The sequence below is a fragment of the Microtus ochrogaster genome, chromosome 4 (assembly GCF_000317375.1).
Source record: "Microtus ochrogaster isolate Prairie Vole_2 chromosome 4, MicOch1.0, whole genome shotgun sequence".
Taxonomy (NCBI): Eukaryota; Metazoa; Chordata; class Mammalia; order Rodentia; family Cricetidae; genus Microtus; species Microtus ochrogaster.
The window spans coordinates 18503727-18524962 of record NC_022011.1 but is presented as its reverse complement, the minus strand read 5'-3'; the positions used below and the strand labels follow the sequence as shown (position 1 = coordinate 18524962).

The 21236-nt window shown below is 43.9% G+C and overlaps 1 protein-coding gene across 1 annotated transcript in view; it reads left to right on the top strand.

The window, feature by feature from the left end:
• The first annotated feature begins 3451 nt into the window (after positions 1-3451).
• Pmfbp1 (polyamine modulated factor 1 binding protein 1) overlaps positions 3452-21236 on the top strand; it is a 174035-nt gene continuing 156250 nt past the window's right edge. Inside the window, exons 1-3 of the mRNA XM_005345702.3 lie at positions 3452-3513; positions 15482-15557; positions 16211-16398. The gene's annotated coding sequence lies outside the window, so the exon portion shown is untranslated. The remainder of the gene's footprint in view (positions 3514-15481; positions 15558-16210; positions 16399-21236) is intronic.

The window sequence follows — 21236 nt, the reverse complement described above, 5'->3', positions numbered from 1 at the left end:
TCTTTTCTAAAGCATGGCCAAGACCTTAACTTCTAATGGGGCCACTGCATGCTTTTGTCGTATTTTCTGGAGAGGGTGGTATTTCTGCCTCATGCCACAGACAAGCTCTGTGTACATAGAATTCTTAAGGATGGAGGGGCACGTGGGTCTTTTCCTACAGGGCTCTCCTCTGTGTGTGCTCTAGCACAGCCATTTGTGAAAGTTTGTGCGTGCTTGTGCAAAAGCGAGGCACCCACGTACCATTCTTCCAAGCAATTAAACGCGAGCAGTACAAGAAGGAGGAGGCCCTGGCTCCCTTTCCCTTTGTGGAAATTGCCTCTGCAATCGTCTTTGATCAGGGAAGAGAGGAGGAGAAGGAGATTCCTGCAAGTGACATCCCTCGGATAAATATATACATTTACATACACGGGGCAGCCTCGGCTCGGCAGCTCCCCCACCCACCCCCGCTGTCTCTGACCCGAAACCATTGTAACTCCATTGACACCTCATTTAATTGAATCCTTCCCTAACAGTGCAGAAGCCCGAGGACTTGGAAAGGGGCGGGGCATGGAAGGATGGGTAATCAAGGCAGTCTCTTTGGCCTGAATGTCTAAAAATGGCAGGGAAGTAATTACTTTGGAAAAGCAAAAATAGAAACAGGACACATTTGTTTTATTTAGCAAGATGCGAAAAAGTAGATAAATATACAGGGTCGCAATCCTCCCCCCACCCCCCGCAACTTACCAAAATACCTACCCTGAGAACAAATCTGATTTGAATTTCTATGCAAATAGGAATGAACTGGATTTTTTTTTTTTTATTAGAGAAGCGGAAACGAAAAAAAAGATACAATCCGAAGGGGGAAAGAAAAGCTAGAGGCTTTCCTAGTTCAAAATGGCCAGAGACAATGGGAAGCTATTCTGAGCCCGGAGCCACAGCTCAGCCCCTCCTGTCAGCTTCAAATCAGCCAGCTGGAGGGTCGAGGCAGTTTAACCTGCTTCTGTGACAGATCACCCACCCGCCTGACCCGAGATCAGCCTCATTTTTATGGATGCGGAAGCTCATGGCGTGATTCATTCCCGGGCACACCCCGCTCATTCAGCTGTCTGCCTCTGCCACAAAGGTACACTGCTATTCTCTGCCTGCTGAGCCCGTGAGATTTCATTCTGCTTCCTGGAGAATGCAGGCGTCGTCCCTCCTTCTAGCTGAAGAGTAATGTCCCTTACACCACATCCATATGGGAGCCGAGCTCACTTATGCAAATCAGCCCCCCTCCACAGACTTCAGGAAATCAACCTGGACCAGGTTGGGGGGGGGGGAATAAAATCTCAAGGATGTTTAATAACCCTTGCCTCTGTTGTCATCATGCCTCCATCATTGCTCTTTTGTTTATATGTTCATGAGAACGTGGAGATGTGGGTGCGGTTGGCAGCTGCATTGCCCTTTGATTTAGTATGTGGTAAAATGGAAAACAAAACAGAAAGGCAGAGTATATGACTAGGTGCTGGCCCCTTAACAAAGCTTTCTCCCTCACAGTGTTAAATATATTTAGACTTCTCCACAGGCATGTATATAACATTGGCAGCCACTTTATGATCCCTTATAGAGACCAGGGAACTGAAGATCATATATATAAAAGAGCTTGCACAAGTTCTCCACGTTGGCGACAGCAGAGCGGAGCCTGGAGGAGCAGCAGCAGGGCCCGATTCTAGACTCCTTATTTAGAGAGCTGCGTCACTGTCCCACCTCTCTTTCCCATTGTGGAAGGAGCCCATTGGACCAGGAGAGATAGAATGTCCACTTGCCGCCAGTCAGCCCTACCCACCTCCACATCCCAATCTCCAGGACTCTAGACTTTCAAGCCTGCCTCCAGGGTCTGTCCAGGATCCTTCCCTGAGACCATCCTTTCGGTGTGCATCAGAAACCTGGACTAGTAGCTACAGAACCAGGGGTGGATGTTAGATGTGCAGGCGGTGTCCTTGACATGTATTTGAAATCGTTCACAGCAAAAGAAAAAGATTGGGGTAAGAGAGAGGGAGGGCTTACCGTCAGTAACCTGTTCGCTACCTCTCTGTGCCTCTTAGGGTCTACAGTTAAGAGATTCCTGACTGGAATGCGGCCTTTCAGGGTGTTATGAAGGTATAAATTTACTGAGATAAGAAGCCAGAAGATGTTTCATGCAACTATTTTGTTTTTAATTTTTACATATTTAAGCCTCATGATATGCAGAGCTCCTTCCGGACCTCTGAGCTGCCGGTGTTGCTGACAGCCAGCTGAAGTCGCATTAGGGTGCACAGTAGAGATGAAGGAAACCTGCATGGTCCGCACTTGACCAACGGAGAAGGCTCCGCAGCCCTCAAACGAAAATCTGGAAGAAATGGTACAAAGCAGACTGAAGTAAATTTCCGTTGGCTCTCCTTAAAGGATCAAGCAATCTGCTAGCCTTTAAAATCACGGCAATTTCTGTAGCAAGTTCACTAGTGGGAGAGAAGAAATGTCTCTGACAGCCAAGGGTCTGAGTGATGGATCTGATGAGGATGTCATGTCTGTGAGTGAGTGAGTGAGTGAGTGAGTGAGTGAGTGAGTGAGTGAGTGAGTGAGTGAGTGAGTGAGTGAGTGAATTGACTCGCTGTTGGTCAGAGCCTTTCCCAGTTCCTAAGCAACAGCATATTAGCCACACAGACACACACACATACACACACAAAAAACCTGCATTTCTTCTAACAGTTATGAGCAAGATCAGGTGTAAAACTTCGTCCCAAATTCATGACTAAATTGGTCATTTACCCATTTCTCAGCAAGGCAGACAGTTCTGAAGTGAGGCAGCCCCAGAGAGAATAGAAAGATGTCTGAATGTGGCTCCTTTCAGCAGTTCAAGGCTTGGCCTTCAATGATCTTCTGTTGAACTGTGAGCATGCCCACTCCCAACCCTTTGGGGGAGCTTCCTGGGAGTACTCAACTTCTATAGCACTGTGTATCTCTGTAGAGCAAGTGTTTAGCCGTTTCATCACCGTTTCTGCATCTCATATTTGTTTGAATGGGTTCTAAAGGTCTAAAATCCTGCAACTTTAACCTCTGCATCCCCAGGGTCCAATAGCACACAGCAGGCCAGCGGGTAGTGAACAGATAAAACACAGGATTCCAGTTTCGATCATTCGTTTTTGCCATACCACTTTAGTTTTCCTTTGTTCATAGCTCTTGGGGCTTTGATTTTAGGCTGATTAGTCTTTGGTTTTTGATTTGGTGGGTTGGTTGGTTATGGTTCTGTCTTTGCTATGTTTCTTCTGTGTTCTGAAGTCTCCCCTGTGGTGTTTCCACAGCGTTTCACCAACCAGCATGGATGTCCAACTTTTTGACAGCGCGGCACAGCATTGACGCCTGCAAAGTTCATGTTCAAGAATGATACATTCAAGTTACAAAAACTGTTTTAATCTCATAGTGTTGTAAGTCAGTGAATAGGTCCTCACCTATAGATGAATCACCTGTATTAATTGCTTCTCATCCGAACATTGCAGAAGAATGAGCAGAAAGAAGGTAAGAGATCACAGATGAGGAGGGACTGTGAAATGATAATGTCTGTTGCACAATCAACTCATGCAACTGTGTTTACTTGTGCAATCTCATATCAATCAGGGTTTGCAGTTATGTGTGGGCTGCATTCATACCTGCCCTCTGACACGTGGTGAAGTCTGAAGACTAACATTAGAAACATAGGCAAGGTTTTCCTTTAGCTCTGAATATATTCATAAGCTAAGAAAGTCCTGCGTTTTGGCAGAGTAATTTTGTTATTTTTTTATGAACTAAATATCTGTATGCCCTTGCCTCAAACTCTTGTATGGAAGCCCTAACCACTCTGTGATGGTAATGAAAAGACTGGGTCTTTAGGAGGAATGGCTCAGCAGTTAAAAGCACTGCTTGCTCTTCCAGAGGTCCTGAGTTCAATTCCCAGCAACCACATAGTGGCTCACAACCATCTGTAATGAGATCTGGCGCCCTCTTGAGGAAGAGACTGTCAGTCGTCCTCATCAACTTAGATCATGAAAGCCAATACAGGCTGCCCATGCATGCTTCAGCATTGCCAGGGCATAAATTTCAAAAATTTCATTTTTCAGTGATTAGATGAGGTGGTGACAACATGATGGGATTAGGGTCTTCAGAAGAGAAGAGAAGGAAGTTAGCTGCCTCTTGCTTTATATGTATCAAGGGCAGGTAATGTTAGATCATAGCACTGAACCCAGTTACCTTCAAACCAGGAAGTTCTGGGCTTCTTCCCTCCAGAGCACGAGACTCCTACAGCTCCCTAGCCATGGCCTTTTGTTGTGGCACAATAGGCAGACTGGTTATCAGGGATGCTTTGGGTATTAAATAACAGAAAATACAATTTATATGTGTTGAGTAGATAATCAAGAAAACTTGATTGCTATGGAGTTGGTAATGAAGAGAGGTTAAGTCTCCACAAACAATGACGACAAACTCAAAACTCTCATAACTTGGTAATCTGCTGCCTTCCATGTGTTTCGCTTTCATCTTTGCTTTTGTCGTTTTACAAATGGTCAGTAAGACATCATTAGAAAAGGACACAAGATAAAGATGGGTGTGGAAGTCTCCTTATAAGAAGTAGAGTTTTTCTCCAATTGCCCCTCAGCAAATACTCATAAATATCATTGGCAGAGCCCGTGTCACATGACCACTCACGTCACACGGCCACTACCACTCCGTGCTGCATAGCAAGCCAAGGGAGATGAGATTCCAGATGGGTTTAGAGCAATCAAGGTCCATCTCTGAGGCAGGTACATTACCACTGAAACAAAATTGAGCTTTAAAAGGAGGTCCAGGAGCTCTAATGGCTGTTGGGCGGCCACTGAATAGAGTCTCCTACGCCTTCTCTGTTGCTTAGCTGCTGTTATCCACAGACACCTTCATGGTGTTTTTGTCCATTTGGGCTGCTATAAGTGCTATGAACCGAGTAGTTTATGTCTCATGGTTCCAGAGGCTGGGAAATTTCAGACCAGTATCTGTCGATGTCCTGTTTCCTAGTTCATAGGCAATGTCATCTCACTGGATCCCCACGTGGTATAACAGGCAGGTAGGACACTCCCCAAGAACCTCATTTATTTGAATCCCACGCCCTTTCCTGACCTAGTCACTTCTAAAGGCACCAGCCCCAATACCATCCCACTGCTGATTAGATTCCAACCTATGCAATCTGGAGTGATGCAAATGTCCAGCCTACAGCGGCCCTTCCCCATATAGCCCAAGATATGATAAGTGGAAAGTGACCCTGTACCACACAGTGATCTGGTTTAATTCCTATTACCCTGTCATACCTAAAACATACAAACTCAGGAAGGGAGAAAGGCACTAGAAATCTTCACTTAGAAATTAGGGTTGAAGATACGGCTCAGCTGATAAGAGTACCAACTGCTCTTCAGAGAACCTGGGTTCAATTCCCGCACCCACATGGCCACTCACAACTGTCTGTGATGCCAGTTCCAGGCCATCTGGCACCCTCGCTCAGACATATATGTAAGCAAAGCACCAGTGCATGTAAAATAAATGAATTTTTTTAAAACTACATGGTTTTAAAAAAAAAGAAAAAGAAACTTAGTAATCATGATAGAGCCTTAAAAAAAATCTTACCCAGTGGTTCTGTACATTTAAAAACATATTTTTAAAAGACATAAAATATTATGTATAAATGTATGTGAGTGTGAATTTGTACACATGCGTGCAGTGTCCCTGGAGGCCAGAAGAGGGTGTCAGATCCCCCAGAGTTAGAAACAGTTGTGAGCTCCCTAATGTGGATGCTGGAACCTCAAACTCTTTTGAGCCACCTCTCCAACCCTAATATAGGAGTTTCTTAAAATACTATTGTTCCAAACTAGACTAGCTAAGTCAGAACCTGGGGGGGGGGGGCAGCACTGGTAAGGGCATAGATACGATTCTGGAGCCAGGGTCGAGAAGGATTTCTATAGGAAGCAAAGATCTTAAGCTTTACCCTCCTGGAAACCCTCAGAGACTTGTAAGGCATCTTCTCGCGGTTTCTCATATTTATATTTACCATTTACTATATTACTTATGTGTGCACTGTATGCATGAAGCTCTGTGAGAAGGGTTGTGGATGTGTGTTTAGAAGGATTTTAAGGAGCTTTTCACCTCAAGAATGTTCGTGCTCTTTGGAGTAAATCAGCCAACTCCTTGACTACTAAAGAGGTGCCAAATAAATGTGGGATGGGTTGGTCAGTAAAGGGCCATCAAATGTTAGAGAAGTTAGGAGAGCTATCAGTGAGGGAGACACTGCGGCACTGGCACGTTTGGGGTCTACCTAAGTTGACTGGTTCTCATGGGGAATAGAAAATAAGACCAGAAGCCTTGAAGAAACATCACAGCTGAGAAGATGCCGTTGGAGACAGAGAATAAAGAATTGGAAATAGTCAGTAAATAGGAATCAATAGAGGAGTATGCACAGGATAGAGCTGTGCTTGTGGCAAAGTTGGTTGTAGAAGCTGGGAAGGTTGACACAGAGGTAGGAAGCGAGAAGTTGGTCGTTTACACATACCCTTGTTCCTACTAGACCGCTTCCTTCTTCCAGCCACCATCGTACCTTGGATATGCTGTAATGTTAACCCTTGACACAAGCCCCAGTGTAGCTACTCATCAATAAGCAGATCTTTATCCATCACCTGGCAGGTACCAAGTGCAGCAACACAGCAGCAAATAAACAGGAGCTAACCTGGGGGAGAGAATGAGTGTAAACAAGACCATTTCAGGAAATGTTTAGTTCAGTGATGACAGCAGCATAGGACAATGTTCACATGTATGAAGTTAGCTGCATTTCTGTACAGCAAAACCTGAGCTATGAGCAGGAGGTGGCTACCTGGGGATGGGCATTCCAATCAAAGGGTCAGCAAGGGCAAAGACGTCAAGAAGGGAATGAGTTGGCAGTCATTAGAGGTCAAGAGATGAAGGCGAATTTAATTAATCCAGGCCAGTAGGTACAAGAAGACAATTTTAATATAAAAGCACACTCACACACCCGGAGTTCAGCGATCCACCGTAAACCGGAAACCGGAAGCGCTCCAGTCTCGCGTTCCAATTCATTAGTAAAAACATTCGCCCGAGGCTGTCCCGCCCCAAAAGGCGGGGTCTCTCTACAAAGAGAGAGAACAGAGGAACGCTTGCAGCTCTCTATTGGGTGATCTTACGCAGTGCTGGTAGGGTAGCACTGAGCAAGTAGAATTCTTCCCATACATGAAGACACACACAGCCTTGAGGGTTCTCATTGGGAAGTGCAGGTTTCTTTCGGTGGCAGCGTTGAACACCTCAGTGGTGTTTATTATTAGGAAGATGTCATCCAGCTTGTGTCTTACTTATTTCCCCCATCTCTTTTTGTCGGACAGGAGGACCATTAAAGGAGAGTGTTTCTGCTCACGTTTGACTCTCCTGGGTCTGAGCAAAAGGCCTGTTCCCTAGTATGCACTTAAATATTTGGTGAGTGGATGAGCCTGTCATAAATATCTAGAACCTGAGCCTAAACAAACTGCTTCAAAAAGAAAAACAAAAGGTTCCCCCTAAAGTCAAACACAGAGCTAACAGATAATCCATCAATCCCACTCTGAGTAGCTTAAGAAAAACAACCGAAAGCAGATGTTCAAAGGGATGTGTATGGATTCTTATGGCTATTTAGAACAGCCAAAACTTAGAAACACCCAAAGATCAGCAGACGCATGGACGAACAAAACGTGTTTCATCTCCACAGTGAGCTATTCTTCTGTCACAGAGAGCAAGGAAGTTCTGACGCACAGTTTCAACGTCGATAATCCTCCAAAAACCTCATGCTAAGTGAAGCAATCCAGATGCCACCAATCACATGTGTGATTCAATTTATCTGGAAAGTACTAATTCACAGAGAGGCAGAAACCGGGGGCGGGGGGATGGAAGAGTACAGACTTAATAGGCTCAAGGTTCCCTTTGGGAACGGTGGAAATGTTTTAAAACTAGATAGAAGTGATAACCAGAAAATGTTGTCAGTACATTTAGTGCCATGAAATTGTACACCGGTTAATTTCATGTTATGTGGACACCAGTTCAGGAAGAAGGTAGGGAGGCAGGCTAAATCCTGTTTTGACAGAGAACTGTTTTGATAGTTGGGTGAACTATTTGTCGGCTCTAACGAGGTTCTTCTGTAAATTTGAAGGCAGGCAGAAAAAGGACCACGCATGTGCCAGCGAACTCTGTTGAGCCTTCCCAGGTCTGAGAGACAAGAGACACTTCATCCGTACACACAAATGCACGCATGTGCATAGTGTTCCCTCCCCGTCTTCACAGAGCAGTATACCATACATTTTGCTCTGTGCCTTTTGTGTGCTTTTGCTGTTGTTGTTTCATAATTTATTGTACACACAGATAGAAGGGTCCTTCTGGACCTCCCCTGTTATGCGTTTCACTTCCTTGCAAATTAAAAAGAAAGGCTTTCTATTTGGAGAGTCCACGGTCTTTTTACGACATTAGGGTTTCCCATTGTGTGACAGACCATTATTTATTTAGCTGATCTCCTACTGATGGACCTTTAGGTACCTTCTGATCCTCCATGATTACAAAGCTGCAAGGCATAGGCATTTACATGTGCCATTTCACAAGTGCACAGGTATATCTGTAGGATGAATTCACAGACCTGGACTCGTGAGGTCAAAGGCCATCTGGATGCTATTTTAATGAGTCTTGGAAAGATAGTATCCCATAGAGTTAATGCTGGGTTTGACTTCAACCAGCGATTCATGAAAGAACACATTTTACTGTGCCTTAGCAAGATCACTGCTTATCACTAACTTGAGAATTTATCACTGTGTTAAATATAAATCTCAGTGCAGAGTTTCTTTGGGTTTCATTTTCTATGCACAGTATTCTTTCTTTTAAAGACATTTTTGTCTTTTCATCCCAGGTTTGTCTACTTTCGCTGGGTTATTGAACTTTTATGCATTGACTTATAAAAGTGTATATATCACAGGGACTCATTAATAAATTATAATTTTTCAGTTTGTCATCTCACTTTGCTTTGTTTCTAGTAATTTTCCACATGAAACGTATTTTGTCTTTAGTATAGTAAATCCTCATAACACTCAGGGTCTGGGTCATATTTAGAAAGAACTCCACTCCCTTCAAGATCACTCCTTAGAGCCCTTCATAACTTCTAACAACTTTCTGGCTTCATTTGCGCATTATAGTTTATCTGGATCTATTTTGGTACATTTGGTACCTTGTTTGTTGTTGCCCCAACACCATTTCCCCTCACTAAGTAAATGCCATTTCTATTTATTCTTCTAATACAGTTTCAATCAAAATATTGCTTTGAATTGCCAGATAAAGCAATAATTACTGTGTTACTACTGTGTGCAAGGCATGACATCATAGTGTTTCTAAACTTCTCTTCAAGAAGAAACAGAGACAGGGAGCCTAGAAATTATAGCTTTTGATGATTGCTGCCTCAGCCTGCCTTCACAACAACTGGGAATCGCTGGCCGTTACTCTGGCCAATACCCATCACGCCTCTAGATAGGATTGAGCTGACTTTTGGAACACTGTTAGTATCCATATCCTGGAAATGTTTCAAATGAAAACCAAGAAGTATTTTATCTTGCACAGATTGATAATGCGCAAGAATGTGTGCACCGTGTGTGATTCAGCCACAGAGAATACGGCAAAAATATTCCTGATGAAGGAAAGAAGGAGAAAGAACCAGAAAGACTAAGTCACAAGCAGAGAAGAAAACAAAATCCACAGAGAAAACAATCAGCCACACCAGTCTTTTAAAGAACATACAGAACTGATGGGTGGGGAAAAGTTTGACACTGCCTGTCTGTTAGAGGTTGAATGTTGTCTCTCGAGTCTGTATTGCCCCAGAATCTCAGTTTGTGACCTTATTTATCTAGATATAATTAGTTAAGATGTAGTTCTCTGGTTTGGTTGGACCCTAAGTCTTTCTTTGTAGACAGAGTCTCACTGTGTAGCCCTTACTGGCCTGGAACTCACTAGGTAGACCAGACTAGCCTCAAATTCACAGAGTTCTTCCTGCTTCTGCTTCCAGAGTGCTGTGATTAAAAGTATTTGCTGTACTCCTGGCTGGACTCAAGTCTTAACGCTGGCATCCCCTTATGAAGAAGGGAGTCATACAGACTTGCAAGGGAAAAGGTCATATGAATGTGGACCCAGAGACTGGATCGATGCCACTACAAGTCAAAGGTTGCCATAGATTGTCCAGAGCCACCAGAGAAAGGAACAAACAAGAAACATCTTCTAATCCAGCGTGCTCCAGGGGTCAGCTTCTTGTGTGTTCCTGGTCAGACGAGACTACATGTCTTCCAGGTCAGCCAGAGTGTAAGACCCTGCCTCAAACAAAAGGAAAATGAGCATTAATGTCTGTTGTTTAAGCTATAGAAATATACCAACTATATGAACACAGCATACTGACCCCTCCAAAACTTTTCAGCCAGCTGTAATCCCAGCACTCAAGACCCCAGGCAGGAGGATCTCAAGTTCAGAGCTAGCCAAGGCTTCATAGTAAGACCCAATCTCAACGAAAACCAAGAAACAGAGCATCTTTCCTTTGAAACACTCTTTTTTTCCAAGTACAATATTAAATATGAATGTCCTCTGATGACGAATCATTGGATCACCAGAATTTCCAGGCTACCTTGTGATCTGGAGATCCCTGGCTGGGGTGGCAACACCGCATTTTCAATCTTTCAGATGCAGAGAATGTCTGTCTCCTTCATAAAGTTGTTATGGAAAGGATTAGCTACTGTGCTCCGAAGGACTTTTTAAACTATGAAATGGTATCTGCAGACACAAGTGTTATTTCTCCAACTTGAAAGTACCAAACCCAGTTGCTAGCCCAACTTAATTTCACTTCCTGTTATGCTGTTAATTAAAATATTATGTTTGCACATAAATTTTTATCTATATAGAGAAACTGGGCCAAAGTAATCCTCTTGAGGGACGACATATTGACAGTAAGTTTCCTGCCAGGAGTGTGGTACACACCTGCTGTCCCAAAACTGTGGAGTTGGAAGAAGAAGATGAGGAGCTCAGGTCAGCGTAGGCTTCTTTGAAGGTTGGAAGGCTGCCTGGGCTACAGGGGATGCTGTCTCAAAAGACAACAACAACAATAACAGCGATAGTCCTTTCTTAATGGTTGGGCAAGTCAGTTCTATTCCGCCTAAGTCTTTCCTCTACATCTTCTCCAGCCTAACTTAAGGTTTGGTTGGTCCAGAGCGGCAGCCCAAGCCACCCAGGTGACCTCTTGATGTCAATACTTAACTTATTTCCAGCTCCATGTAAAGCCCAGGAATAATTTTTGAAACAGTAGCAAGGAAAAAAAATGTTTTTGATGAAATAATGAGCCTTCCTTATTTTGAGCTTTCCTTTGATGCTTGCCACCCTGCTCCCATTGTGTCTCGTTGTCCGCCATTGGAAAGGCCAGTGTCCTCAATTTGTGCCCAGCTGGAAAGGTAACACGGTGCCGGAGAGCGCAGAGAAGCAAAGGAACCACACTGGGATGGTATTTTCCTCCCTGAGCCACTTCAACAATCATAACAGAGAGAATGTCTTATGAGCTGCCCGTCGGTTTTAAATATGGAAAATGTCCCCTGTCTCTGGAGCAGTCATTATGCCCTCATATATTTGATGTCACATACAGAGCAGTGGAGAGGTTTGTCCTATATAAATAACATATTTAACACAAGGAGGAAAAAATTATGATTGCCTTCCAAATCCTGAAGTGTGCCAAGACTCCTGTATGCTTGGTAAGAAGTTAGACTCTGTTTCCCTGTTCTCCGTCTCGTTTATCCTCTCTGTTTTTATAGTATGTTGTGTTGTTTTATTTTTTATTTTTTTGGTTTTTCGAGACAGGGTTTCTCTGTAGCTTTGGTTCCTGTCCTGGAACTAGCTCTTGTAGACCAGGCTGGCCTCGAACTCAGAGATCTGCCTGCCTCTGCCTTCCGAGTGCTGGGATTAAAGGTGTGCACCACCACCACTAGGCCATTTGTTGTATTGTTATCTCACTTCATTTTGCTCCCTCTTTTATGTATTAGTTGTAATTTCTTCAAGGTTGTGCATAAATGTGTGTGTGTCTCTGTGTCTATGTCTGTGTGTGTCTCTGCGTGTATGTGTATATCGTGTGTGTGTGTGTGTGTGTGTGTGTGTGCCAACGCTCAATCTCAGATGTCTCCCTCAGTTGTTTTCCACAGGGTCTCTTGCTGGATCTCATGGATTGGCAAGAATGGACAGCCAGCAGCCCCAGGAACCCTGGTGTTTCCGCCTCCTCAGCACCGGACTTACAAGCTCATGCCACCACACCTGTTTTTTGTTGTTTCTTTTTTTAAATATAGGTGTTGGGGGCATGATCTGGGGCCCACATGCCTACATAACGAGCACTTTACTGGATTGTTTTACCTCTTGAAACATTCAGAGGTATAAATCTGATATTCGATTGTCTAATACTCTACAATATGTGGGTATATCGCAGGGCTACTTGTAAAAATCCTAAGTGACCTACATGAAGGGGTAACTTTCCAGTGTATTTTGGAGTCTGCTTCTGCAAATGTATATGATTGGTTTAAGAGCATTATTTGGTTTTGGTTTCTTAAAGTTTTCGGATTTGTGGTTTTTAAATTTCTAGGTTTAGAATAGTAACAGGTAGATATAAATTCTCAGACTCTGTGAGACACATAGATTCTAAGAAAAGACCAGCTTCCCACTTGCGTACCAGGAAAAAAAAAAGATGCAAATCCTTACAAGAACCAATGGACTGTCCCCATCCCCTGACCCAGGTCAATCTTTTAAGTGTTAAGTAGGGATTTCAGTTCCAACTTGTTAACTTCTATTGAATTTTGTCCTCATCTGGCTGCTGAAAACTAATCCCATGGTCACTGAGACTGGGCAGATGCCATAATGCATGTGCGCCAGGGCTCCTTGTTCTCATTTCAAGTTTCTCCTTTTACCTGTTCCTCTGGGGAGTGCCCTGCCTGTAAACCCAGTCCTTCGTTGCTCTAGTTTATTCAAGAATATATTAACATTTTTGGTGAAAGGGTTTGGGTTATCTAGTCTACCATATGCCTGGAAATGAAACTATCAATTCTTCCTGCTATAGTCAGAGAAACCTGTTTAAAATACAAGTGTATTTCATCAACAGTCCCCCACCCCCAGACTAGACTAGCTTCTCAATGATACTGAAATCCATAACCTGTAAGACCCTAAATGCTTTGACCCTTGCCTGTTTCTCTAGCCTCGTGGTGCATAATGTCCCTCCCCATTCTCCCCCACTCACACTGGTGTTCTATGGTTTCTGGGCTGCGCCCTCATCTCTATGACTTACTCATAATTCAGATTTCAATATAATTGTAGGATGGCAGCTGTTTGGGTGGATTGCCTCTGACTCATGTATATTTGCCCTAAATCCTTTTCCTTCATGACACCCACCATGGTTAATACCTTACATTTAATTTGGAGGTTATTTTATTAATATCACTCGCCCACTGGGGTACAAGCTCTGTGACAGCAGACACCATAACTGGTCCACTTGGTTTTTCAGCAGAATTAATGCTAGCTGTGCTTACATTAACGCAAACAGTCTTAAAATCTCAGTCATTTAACACAGTGAAGTCTATTGCTTCTGCCATAGTCTTAAGTTGGTGAGTCAAGTCTTCTCTAACTGGGTCCCCAAAGAACCGGATGGCATTTTCATCTTGTCTCTGTCACCTTCCGGGTCACATCACAGGGGGCAAGGATGAGATGTCCTTCAGGAGGTTTTAGGAACCAAGCCAGGCACCTCTGTGCTATCCTTGCATCTCACTGGCCAGACAGACTTTAACTGCAAAGTTCCACTCCAGAAGAGGTGGAAAACAAAGGGTGTGTGTCTGAGACGGTGGATATTGGTAGTAGGATATTGGTTCCTACTACCAGGAAACCACTCAAACACGAAATGAATGAACCAAAAATGGCCCAGCTGCTTAAGCACTTGGAGTATACAGACTATGTCTGAATTGCCCATCGTATTGCTGGTGCTAGGAGAGTTTTTGCCCAGGTATAAGTTTATCCAAGAATCTCCAGTTGCCACTGCTTGAGAGATTCCATGGGCAAGACGGGACGCTAGAGGATCTCTAAAGAAGGGTGTGGAAAGAACCTGGAAACAGTTTGAGAAGTGAGCTTGTAAGCCACGGGGAGGAAGTGATGAAGAGAAGCTGGGGTGTATGTGACTGAGTCAACAGTCAACAGGCAAGTGTGAATACTGAGGAGCTTTATGGGGTAACACTCTCATGGCGAGCATCATCTGAACACCGTGACCACTGAGTTGCAAGCTTTATCCTCTTCCCTTTGGCATCATATGGAGGGACCAGGAGCTAGACAGTTCCCTGACAGGCATAGAAAAGGACCACAGATAAATAATAAAGATGGCAAACTTCCTGCTTCTCCTTCACACTCCCAATCTGATACAAAGGCTTAGTGGGCTTTGGCTTATGCCTCCTGTTGGCAGACCAGTCCAGGTTGATCAGATAATGTTCAAGGCCACAGTTGTGGGCCTATTAGTTCCCCTTTCTATGACTATGCCGACCAGTCTGAAATTAGAGGAGAGAGAGATGCATCCCAGGCCACCAAAACTACTTAAAGCCCCTGACCGTCCATGGGGAACTTGGACTTCAGTGTCTGAGCCCCCCTCTCTGTTCTGCAGGGAGTCTTCTGTCTCTGCCTGTGCTTTACTGTGTAGGTGTGTATTTTCACCTTTAATAAATTTTGCTTGTTGCTTTCTGCTGCTTCTCATATTTCCCTGTCTTTTAATTCTTCACTTGGCAGAGGAAACAAACCCATTCAAGACCCCTAGATGGTAACAATATATATCCTTATATCAGTGAAACAGCCCCTTACCTCCTCCCTTGTTGCTATTAAGAGTTTAAAATCAGAAAAAAAAAAGTGTGCTCAGAAGTCTGTATCTGATCATCCAGAAGTTGGTACTACATACGGGACTTTGCCCCCATCCATGCAAAATGGGAAAACCACATTAGTTCCAGCCCCAGCTGTCAAGCCGGGATTTCACCCTTGCTTTTTCCCCAATCAATACATAGAAATGTCTGGTGCTGTTGGGAGGGGAACGGCATTAAAAAAATTCAAAAAAGAAAAAAGAATAAAGGAGGGCAAACAAAATGTTTGCTTTCTTTTCTGCAGCTCTCTGCTCAGAGGTGGAGACAACCCTGGTGGCTGCAGATGGGTGTGAGGGTACCACCCTGCATTATCACCGCAAAGGACCCGAACTATGATTAGTGCCAGGCCCCAGGATGCGGGCTTCCAATGCACACTGCTGGAGTTAGTGACAGGGGAGCCCCTCTACCTCTGGGACTTCCGCAGTGCAGTGAGCTTTACTGGATCAATACTTTAGTCTTGTCATGCTAATTGCTCATTGGTTGACATTCATGATCCTTCCTTGCTCCCTCCCTATGTAAACTCCTTACAGCTGGAACAGTAAGATGCGAAAATCCAGAGCCTCCCAAGCCAAGCTCCTGCAGAAGACAGAGGGCCTGGCAGCTGAGGTATGATGCTCCCCCCATTTCTCATCTCCCCCACCCACCCAAAAGCTTCGTGTCTGTCTGAGTGTGGTATTGACAGGGAGGTACATGTAGCATTGCACAGGGTCCCTCTCCCACAATGTGTAACTAGCATTGCCATTTTAGAACAAAACAAGATCTCCGCTGCTGCCTTCCACGCCCTCCAAACACAACCAAGCAAACCAATGAGAACCAGAAAACACCCATCCACCCGCTCTGTGAGTTTGGTTGCAGCCCTTCCATCTTGGTGATTGTCACTCTTCCCGGTTTCACAATGAGCTTGTACCTGCACCGTCCTCTTTGCTCCCAGACTAGGGTATGTCAGACAAAGCTGGAGAGAGAGAGGGAGAGGGAGAGCAAGAAGGCACTGTGGAGTGTGTGTGTGTGTGTGTGTGTGTGTGTGTGTGTGTGTGTGTGTGTGTGTGATCACGCCTACCATATTGGCTTCCTGTCCCCTGGAACATCAGCTTTCTAGCTGGCTGAACCTGTCCCCATGACTGTACGTGTTGCCACTGAGACCACCCAACTCCTACTCTGCAAGCTTCAGGCCTGTGCTATGCGGGGGTTTTGTTAAGCTGTTTAGTATTAATTGATTTTTTTTCCCATTTTTTTCTTTCTTTCCCTGGGCGGGTCAATAGCTGGATGCTTCAGGAGCAGAGGATCTATCAACAGCAGACCAAGCGTGGGGAGCTGCAGACAAACCTGGACCAGTAACCTGGCTTGCTCTGGGAGCGCCGACGGTACTCAGTGGCCTGGCGGTGGGCAGCAAGGAACGCGCCGCGGCCATGAGGCAAGAAATCGACTCAGGCTCGATCATTGACACCTGGTAAGTTTCTTTACTTTTAAAGAGTGAAGCAAAAGATAACCAAGTCTTTCTTTCCTTACTCAGAGAGTGTCGGCAGCATTTTTTTTTTTTTGGCTGATTTTAATAATGAGCAAATATCTAGACGCCCCTGCAGACCTGGGAGCATGGGCTGGGGAGAAACGAGGATCCGCGGGATAGATAAGGGCTAACCAAACTCTGGTCCTAAGGTGAGGCACCGCAGCCGAGCAGACGTCCTGGGCATTGATCCTTGCATTCTGTTATTGATTTTCTCTTGGGGCCAAGAATAGGGTGGACCTATGGAGGACAAGAGGGGAGCCGACACCTTCCCGGAGGGCCAAGCAGCCCTAATCGGTGATAACAGTGTTAAGTGGTCTGCCTGGAGATGAGGTTTGCTCGGATCTATTGATCTGTGCTCCCCTGGGATATAAATCCTTCTGAATTTGCTTTCGTCGATATAAATATTTATAATTAAAATAGCCTAGGAACCTCTTTGAGGCACAAGAAGCGTGGCCCGTTCCAGGATAGAGACCGATAGCCACCTCTTGCATTTCCCTTCTTGGCACACGTCTCTCACTTGATATCCATTTGTACATCTCGCTCTGTTCAGAAGCCGGTTTTGAGCCCCCTCTGAGTGGCAGGCACGATGTCTGACTACCAGAAGGAAGCCAGGTGAAAACCCCTTTCTTTCTGACTGCAGCATCCAGCTCGGGAGTGAGTGTGGCTTCCCCAGCTGTGTAATTCTTGTAGGTTCAGGATCCGGGTCTCAGAAAGAAATGGCTATCTGGATGACGAGGGTGATGAGGAAAAGATTTATTTTTTTCTAGTAATTGCTTTGTTTTTGCTTTTATTGGTGAATCAATTTGGATTACATAGCAAATGGACATTCTAATGCAAATGTCTTCCCCAAGGCTGAGACTCGCATTGGCCAGCTTTGCAAAATCCACAGTAGAACAGCTTGAAGGGTCCCACACTCACTACCACCTCATAAATGTAAACTTGCGTGGAGTGAACAGAGCGCCCTTACTAAAGAGAACGGAAAGGAGAGAGTGCTTCAGGGGACCTCCCTGGCAGCAGAGGCATGAGTCCAGCCAGCAAGATAGGCAACATTGACGAAAGCTTGTCGCATTGGAAGGACAGCCCTCACCTTCCATTCAGCTTTAAGATTTGGAAATCTGGGTGGAGAACATGTGGGTTGAAAAAAATTCATCCACCCGTTCCTTAAACTAATTATCTGCTTTGATGTTTGGAATTTGATCTTTTGAGATTGGGAACTTCTATTTTGATCAAGCATCTGCCTTGCTTTGGTGCTAAGAGTGTGTCTGCCCTCAGCATATTTATGGGAACAAAATTAAATACTTGCAGCTCTTACACCGACTGCAGATGCATGTTGATGGGTGTGCAGCCCTGTAGACTATTGGGGAAATTCATTGTCTTATATTTCTCCTGATTCTGGACTATGTCATCATCCCAGCACATCATTCCGGAAGTTGATAAATATCTGTGTATCTTTGTGTAGGTGTCTAGATTTGCAAAGCGAAGCACATGAGCAAGTTAGTAATTGACATATCCCTATTTGTTGTAAATTTACCTTTCCTGGATTTGTATTAAGCTTTGCTTATCTCCCCCCCCCCTTTTTTTTTTATCCTAACACGATGTATTTTCAAATCTCAACTGCAGCTTATTTGTCTCTTTTTTAGTGTATCGGTGAAGGTTAGGGACTATTTCAATTGGCAGTCAAGGGTCAGTATTTGGGACTCCATTTGACTTTGATATTTTACACACAATGAATCCTCACAAGTGTAATTGCAACAGCTTTGTTTTGACGCAAAGACGTTTGCAAATGCTCTTGAGGCCAAAAACCACTTCAAACTAGAAATGGAGGCCACTCTGCATTGTGTATGTATTCACGTCAGTGGGGAAAACTAGAATGCATCTCTCTTTGTTTAATTTACAGAACATCCCAAGTGTGATGCATTTTCTCTGTAAAAATCCACTTCCAACATTGGTGTGAAGAACGCAGGGCCAGGCTAGAACCTAAATCCCCCCTTCCTAGATTATAGTGAAAAGCATAATTAATAGAAATAGATTTTTTTATCTATCCTGAGATCTTATTGTGGGCATCATTTGCCAGCATTTGCCTGAATGTTCCTGTAAAGAAGCTTAGCTGGAGAAAGCAATAGAAATGTTAAAATGTAATAAATTCCACCGATTAAATGTGTACATGTTTGTGATCTCAGTGTCATCAACTCTAGACAGCAGATCCATAACCTGGTTGCTGTGTTTTTGTTACCGGTTGTATTTGAAAGCTCATTGCCATCTATAGGGGAATAATTTAATTAGAGAATCATCTAGCCACTGAGGATAACAAGTCATTGTCTTATAAGAATATACATTCTGGGTTATAGATATGCTATACTCTCATTTCATGTTTTATACATATAGATTTAGTTTCTTTCTCTTTATATTAAACTCACTTTATTGGCAAGGTGATTCTAATTTAAAGTGGTTTCTTCAAGGCTTATGTAGAGTGAGACAAACATTTTTTTCTTTTTTCTTCTCTCATACAATACATCCTGACTGCAGCCTCCCCTAGATATGTTTTCAACTCCATCTGCCTAACAGTTTTGATCTTCAATATATTTAATAATGCAAAGTTATAAAAAATCTCACTGAAATTTTTGTAATTTTAATTATATAAATATTCCACTCTTATTTCCTTGTTAGCAACATACCTGTTATGTTTCAAATCTCCTGAAGCATTTCGGCACGCTCATTTGGTTCTTAGAGTAAACTTAAGAGGTAAACTCGAGCAGCGGTTGTTAGCAGTATTTTGCCGATGATCAAGCATGGGCAAGGTGACAAATATTAATATCCAGCTGAGGCTGAGAACTGAGGCCAGCAGTTTTCGGTCAAGTGTGTTCTTTCCACAGATACCAGCTGTCTCTGATAATGTTTTGATAACATTTTAGAATCATCAGTTATGACCAATGAATGCATGTGTGCAAATGTTGACTGATCTCCAATGATCCTTAGCATCCCTACTCATGCCTCACCCCAAATGGCACAGAGTATTTTCTGCCATCTGTCTTTGACCTTTATCAAGTGGCAGCCTGCCCTTGATTCTGACGACATCACAGACCTATTTTGTTAGCTTCAGAAATTCTGAGAGAGCTGTTAATACATCTTATAGGTTTGCTGCCCAGGGATGTTCCATGAAAATGTGAAAAGTGGCTGTCACTCACTGTATTTTTATAAAGTCGTGATGTATGTATTTTGTCTTCAGATCTAGCAACATTTTTCATAATGAAGCAGTGTGTAAAATTTGAAACAGCAAGTGATTAAAACCAAGAATAAGCTATGCTATTTCCCTGGGGACTACCACCTACTGTTTCTCCAGCCTCCCCCTATGCGGGAGTGCTTAACCTTGGCTGTGCCAGGTGCTACCCGAAGCCCAAGTCCACTTCACTTCACAAAATGATTCTGTTGTGTGCACGAAGAAAAACACAGTCTGAGGAGGGAAGCCAATCACTATAGCAATTCAGTTATCAAGAGAGTAAATCCATTAGATATTAGAATCAGTTTCTGGTATGCCAACATGTCTTTTCTATTAATACATGATGTAGCCCAATAGTAGATGTACTACTAGAATATTAAGGCAACAATAACCTTAAAAGATAGAAACTGCGCTCCGTGATATCTTATATTAATATAATATGGAAACAGCTGTGATTTCTGTAGGTGACATTAGCATTGGTATTGTTACTATTGCTCTGCTTTGTTCCCTACATTTGCAGTGGAAGGAAATGTGAAATGTTCCTTCCACGCTAACGAAAGCCAAATGGTATTGCTTCGCCATCCATGTTCATGGGTTTGCTGAACTCTCTTCAGCCCTTGGAGATCAGCAGGTGCCTGTGAAGAACCCCTCCTCCTGAACAGTTTCTACTCACCCTGTAAAGCTTAGCGGAAGCACCGTTCATCAGAACTTAACCAACCCTCCTCAGTTAGAGTCAGCCGCCACTCTTCCGTGCCCCTGGAGTCCTCCGCAACCTCTCCAGCCTGGCACTTAGCACTCCACGGGCTCTGCATCAATTTGCTCCTCCCTCCTACAAGAAGGGCACTCCTGAGAGCATAGACCATGCCTCGTGCTGTAAATTGCCATCAGCTGCCACAGTATCTAGTCTACCGTAGATATTTCGCTAAATATTGAAAGGAATAAAGACGGAAAGCTCGGGCATGGAGCTTTTTAAAGACCACAGACTATAGTTTTTAAATTTTGAAATTAAAGTCAGTAGCTTGATGGTTTGCTTGGGTCAGATTTTCTATTGATCCCGAGCGCTAAGAAGATCACACGGACATGTCCTAGATCCCCTCCAGGGCAGATCTCAAGTTATAACCTCTTGAGAGCCATAGTCTCAGGCTGGAGGAATGGCTCAGTGCTTAAGAGTGCTTGTTGCTCTTGCAGAGGACCTGGATTCCATTCCCAGCAGCCACAGGGTGGTCCACCACCATCCATAGATTCCGCTCCAGGGGTTCTGATGCCCTCTTCTGGCCTCCCCAGGCACCAAGTACCCACATGGCGCACATACATGCATGCAGACAAAGCATTCACATGTAAAATAAACTGGCCAAATCTACTAAAAATTAAGTCATAGCCCCATATTAGTGACCTAATACTATTAGTACCTGAGGTTCAGACAGAGGTTCAGATGTTTTACTTCCTATAGGCCCTCGTCTGTAAAGGTGAGGGAGGGAAAGGGCGGGCATGGAGATGAAGGACTTTTCTGAGCTTTTCAGGACTTTGACAGTCAAAAATTTAAAAGACAAGAAAATGGCTTTGA